We start from the raw sequence: 5,876 nt of genomic DNA on the forward strand, positions 1-5,876 counted from the left end.
AATTGCCACCCCCGATTAAGAAACAGTATCCCAGAACCGCAGATGCACCGCTCATGTCTTCTCATCCACAAAGCTAGCCATTAACACTGGAGTGCTACTCTGTTTTGCCTTTTTTTATAACTTTATTGAAAGAGATTTATACAGTACGTAATTCTATGTGTTTGGCCTCTTTACTCAATTTTTGTTTGAAAGATAAGTTACAATTTTTTATCGTTATATACCATTCTAATATAAACCATCATTTTAAATCAGTTTTATTATAGATAGACATTTGGGTCGATTTTAGTTTTGCAAATGATTTTACAACATGATTACTACAGTAGTGTTAGCTAACACCTTTATCATGTCACATATTTATCATTTCTTTTTTTGTGCTGAGAACAGTTTTAAGATTTAGTTTCTTAGTGATTTTGAAGTTTATAATTTAGTATTGTTGACTGTAATCAGTATGCTACATATTAGATCTCTATTTCACATGTCTTTTGATGAACACACACATACAGTTCTCTTGAGCATACGCCTAAGATTAAGATTGATGAACCATAGTATATGAATACGTCCAGCTTTAGTAGATGCTGTTGAAGAGTTTTCCAAAGAGATTCTACCTAATTATAATTCTACAGCAACACATGCAAATTTTGATATATCTTTTTATAATTTTAATTTAAATTTCCCTGTTGTCTAATTAAGTTGAGCCCTTCTTATATAGCTTAATATCCTCTTTTGAAAGTCTTTGGCCCACTTTTTTAAAATTAGGTGCCTGATTTTTTCTTTTTGATTGTGTGTGTACGTGTGTGTGTGTGTATCTGAATAGCACTGCTCTGTTTTGTTGGAGAATTTGAATTTGACCTTTAGTTAACTTTCTAATTCTGTTCATCTGGCAGTGTAACAAGGGTAGGATGTCAATTGTGTTGCTTTTGGTAGAAATGACCCGATTCCTGAACCACATTGAATGGAGAGAACTGTAAATACTGTCACTCCCTGAGGTTGGTAAGTCTTGTAAATGGGCATGTCCTTTGCAGAGCCATAGGATGCTATGCCTTTGATTTTTTTACAGGAGTTTCAGTTTGAAGCACTGAGGCGTTTAAGCCAGGGAGGATTCTATACCCCGCTGGTGAGGATCTCATCTCATTATACCTGAGCTATCCTGTCCTGCTCTGTGTATTGCTTCAAAGACTTCCACAGACTTTGACAAGCTATGTTGCCTGACCAATACACTTCTGAGTAAACTCACATCAAATATAGCCTACTAAGCCTGTAAGTCTGAATGTTTGGTTGAAACTAAGAAGACCTCCAATCTGGGAGTAGTGTATACTGACTGAAAAATTTCTAATTTTAATGTTAATTTTTATCAAAAATTTTAATGCTTTTTGTGTTGACTTAAAAAAAAAATCTTTGCCTATTCCAAGTTTGTGAATATATTCTCTTATGTTCTTTTCTACAAGTTTTATTATTTTTCCTTTTATGAGTAAATCTTTGACATATTTTAATTTTTAGTTTTGTGTATGATGTGGTAGGTGGACAAGAATCAGTTTGTTCTCATGGGAATATCCAGGTGACCTACACATTTACTGAAATAGATCCTTCTTTTTCACTATACTTCATTGTAAATTAAATGACCATATAGGTATGGCTCTGTGTCTAAGCTCTATCTGGTCCACTGTCTATATATTTTTTAATCTTGCACCCAAACCACTGTCATAATTACTATACATTTATAGCAAGTCTTGGTAACTTATAAATATTTTATTTATGTTTTTCTTCAATATGGTTTTCACCATTTTTGGTTCTTTGTATTTTCATATAAATTTTAGTATCAGCTTATTAATATCCACAAAAACCTACTGGAATTTTGACTGATATTGAATCAAAGCTATAGGCAAGTTTGGGAATGATTGTCATATTTCATATATTAAATCTTATAATTCATAAAAACATGGGATCTCTATTTAGGTTTTCTTTAATTTTTCTCATTAATATTCTGTAGTTTTCAGAGTAGAGATCTTTCATATATTTTATTAAATTAATCTTTAAAAGTTTCATGCTTCTTTATTGTATTATATCAAACACATTTTTTTGCATCTACTGAAATGGTCATAAAATTTTTCTCTTTTTAAAAAAATTCATGTGGAAATGTACAAATATTAAGATACTCTTTGCATTCTGGATGTGCAGTCACTTAGTCTTAATGCAGTATCCTTTTATATGTATTATTTGACTTGCTTTGCTCATATCTTTAGGATTTCGTATCTATGTGCATGAGCGAGATTGGTCTGTAATTTTCCTTTCTTTTAGTGGCTTTGTCAAGTTTTGGTAGCAAGAATTTGCTGGCCTCATAAAATAAATTGAAAGGTTTATTTTTTACCTCATCTCTGGACAATTTTGTGCAAGGTGACTATTATTTCCTCTTTAAGAGTTTGAAAAAATTTATACATTAAGCCATCCTGGTCTGGCTTTTATTTATAGGAAGGCCTTTATTAGCTCATTTTCTTCCATTGATAAAGAAATGTTCAGATTTTTTCTATTTCTTCTTCTATTGGTTTTTGTAAGTAATGTTTTTCAAAGAATTCATCAATTTAATCTGCCTCTATGTGTTGATGTATAGCTCGACAAAATTAACTCATTACTGTTGTGTCCAGAATAACCAGACCCAACTTGAGTGCTCTTAACCAGGAGACAGTTTATTAGCCGGCGGCTGTCCTTGCAAAGGAGCAGCCTCGAAATGCCAAGATACAAGGTTTTTAAGCCCTAAATCCCATTCCTCATTCTGTCTTAAACACAAAGGTCCATCTTTCTCCTATTCACTACCTGTCAACCCACTGGTCAGGTGTGCAAGCGGGAAGTACAGAAGCAGAAAGCTTGTGTTAGAATGTTATGTTCCTATGGGTGATTGCCTATGTTCCCATGGACAATAGCCTGTGTTCCCATGGGCGATGGCCAAACAGTAATTTTCAGCTTATATACAATTGATTATTTTTCATGCCACGCAAGCAAGCAGGGTTACACAGGCTAAAATTGGCAGTTAGCGTATGAGCTCATTGTTACAAGTTTCATGATTAACAGAATGTGGTTAGGGGTTCCAGAAACTAGGCCTAAGTTATAGACTTCCTTTGTCCAGTTTCAGGTTTTAATTATTCTTTAACCCTTTCACATTTCAGCAGGCCATTACAATTACCTTTTAATATATGTAGGAGCTGTCATGGGATCCTCTTTTTTATTTCTAGTATTGACCATTTGTGTTTTTTTCTATTTGTCCCTTGATAAATTGTACTAGGATTTGACCAATTTTATCAGTCCTTTTAAATAACTTATTTTAACTGTTGAGTTTTTCTACTGTGCATTTGTTTACCCTTTCAATGGTTACTAATTTTTATTGTGTCCTTTCTTTGAGCTTAATTTGCATTTCTTTTGCCAGCTTCTCAAGATACAGACGTAGATTAATGCTTTTCTCCCCATCTATTATCAAGACACTTTAATTTGTTTTTTAGTTACTTGCAACTAAAGGCATCCTAAGCAATGGACTCCAGTTATATAGCATGATGCTTCTCAATTTTTACTGCATGTGCCATTCATGCTGGGAATCTTGTTAAAATGTAGATTCTGACTGAGTAGGTTTGGTGTGGGGCCTGGGATTCTGCTTTTCTAACAAGTTCTCAGGTCCTACCTGTGATGCCGATTTGAGAACTACACTTTGAAAATCAAAGATCTAATCGGGGGAAAATCTATCAAAAAAAAAATTGTTTACATCAGAAGATAAAGGAGCCATACATTTTATGAATCATCTTCTGGTTTGTACTTTTCACAATGTGAACATTTTGTAGTTTTGAAGGCTACTTGTTTTCTTTTAAACCAGAATTTTAACATATTAACTTAGCTTTGACATTCGAAACCTATTTTAAAAATTCAGTGGATCTGGCTTTTATACCTGTGTGCTAGCTGGCCAGGAACTCTGGAACACAATCTTTTTCTCTCTTAACAACTTCAGTTAGGAAGATTGAAGAGGAAATCCCAGGGGCCATGCGTAGTGCCAACTGCTAAGAATAAAAATTATCTGGGATAGGAATTAGTAGTAGCTATTGTCCTTTTCTTCCTCTCCTTTTTTTTTTTAATTGTGATAAGATCACTTAACATGAGATCTGCTCTCTTAGTAAATGTTTAAGTGCATAATGAAGTATTGTTTAGGAGAAGCACAATGTCATACAGCTATTTTCAACAAAGCTCATAAGTGGTAATTCTTATTCAATGGCCAAAAGGGCTAATCAGTGTGAATTAGTGCCTGGACAGATGGAGAAGAACCTCAGGGATATGTTTCTTAATCTTATCAGTGGGCAGTTAAAAATACGAGGGCTAGGGTTTGTTGCAATGCTCTAAGCCATAAGGGAAGACTGAAATCTAAAGGAATTCAGCAAAAAATGTTGGCCTGCGTAAAGTCATCATGGATTCACTCCAAGAGGACGTATGTATGTAGGAGATGTTCGAGTGAATATGCAAATATTCTTTCAGTGTCACTGAAGTAGCCACTCCCTCATTCTTACTAATGGTACCCTAGTATCTTTGGGAGATTCACCCACTCCTCATGGATTGGCACTGTTTGATGGAAGCCAGTTGACACATCCCATAAGCCTGGCTGCAGTAAGTCATTCAGAGACAATAAGGGTGGATGAATCCCAGAATTTGGGCAGGAGACACCTCTTCTTTCTCTGGATGATAAATATTTTTTCTGAAACAATGGAAAAGAATATTTTTTGTTGGCAAATACTCTGGTGATACCAGCCCTTATTTGGAAAGGATCATTTTTTTTCGCTTTATGTTTCTGTAAAAATAACCAACTAACCAAATAAACTAACAAAATGAAAGGAGAAACATGACCCAAAGAGTTTATAATTTTTTCCCCTAAAGAGAGGAATAAAGGAATGAAACGGCTGGTAGTAATAGCGGCCACCAGTAGCCTGCAGAAATGCTTCTGTAGGTGCTGACTCTCACTGTTCCGTCCTCAGTCTTTGAAAGAACAGTGCCAACTCTGCAGCCCTAAATCATTTGCTGATTAGAGAATGTGAGCTTTAGGCCAAGGAGAGCACTGATAATTGGCACCACACTTAAAGGAACACAACAAGCAAACCTCTTGGGCTATACTCTGTTTTTCGCTGCTTTAATGTTTTCATCCCCCTGTGATTAGAATAATCAAATTAAGAGCTGGTGTCCCACATTTTCTCCATCGTTAGGTTAAATTAATCCAGATAGCCTTGTTTCATGCAGTTTTCTGAAGTTTTCTCCACTGCGGCACTGCCTGCCAAGTGATATGCCATTCCATTCGTGTCGTGACCCCTCATGGGCATTTATTTGTGACTCTTTTTAAAAACTGGCAGGCCACTGTGAAGAGTCTTTATTGACATTTTCCTGGTTAATGGATCATTCTTCTTCTTAATGAGTCACTTTTTCTAAAATCAAACTGGTCTACGGCCATGCCACCCTGAGTACACCCAATCCCGTCTGATCTCAGAAGTTAAGCAGAGTTGGGCGTGGTTAGTACTTGGATGAGAGACCACCTAGGAAGATCAGGTGCCGTAGGCACAAAATATAAAAAAAATAAGGGATTGTAAGCTGACAAGATCCTTGCGGTCTGTGAGGTCAATCAAGGGTTGCCTCGCCTAAAATAATAAAATAAAATAAAGTAAAATAATAAAATAAATAAAATAAATAAAATAAAATAAAATAATCAAAGCTGCCTACTCATAAACCCCCAGCTGGCACTTGTTTTCCAGATCTGCGATACCACTGGATAACCTCTGCTAACCAGGCTTCTGAGACACTTCCTCTTGGTGACACTTCCTCTTGGTGACCTGTGTCTCCTTGTTTTGAAGTTAATGACAAAGCAA

The 5,876-nt window shown here is 35.5% G+C and overlaps 1 pseudogene; it reads left to right on the top strand.

Annotated features, from left to right (window-relative positions):
• The first annotated feature begins 5,452 nt into the window (after positions 1-5,452).
• On the top strand, positions 5,453-5,571 carry LOC112481370 (annotated as a pseudogene).
• Positions 5,572-5,876: the final 305 nt, after the last annotated feature.

The sequence above is a fragment of the Pteropus alecto genome, unplaced genomic scaffold, assembly GCF_000325575.1.
Source record: "Pteropus alecto unplaced genomic scaffold, ASM32557v1 scaffold14, whole genome shotgun sequence".
Classification (NCBI taxonomy): domain Eukaryota; kingdom Metazoa; phylum Chordata; class Mammalia; order Chiroptera; family Pteropodidae; genus Pteropus; species Pteropus alecto.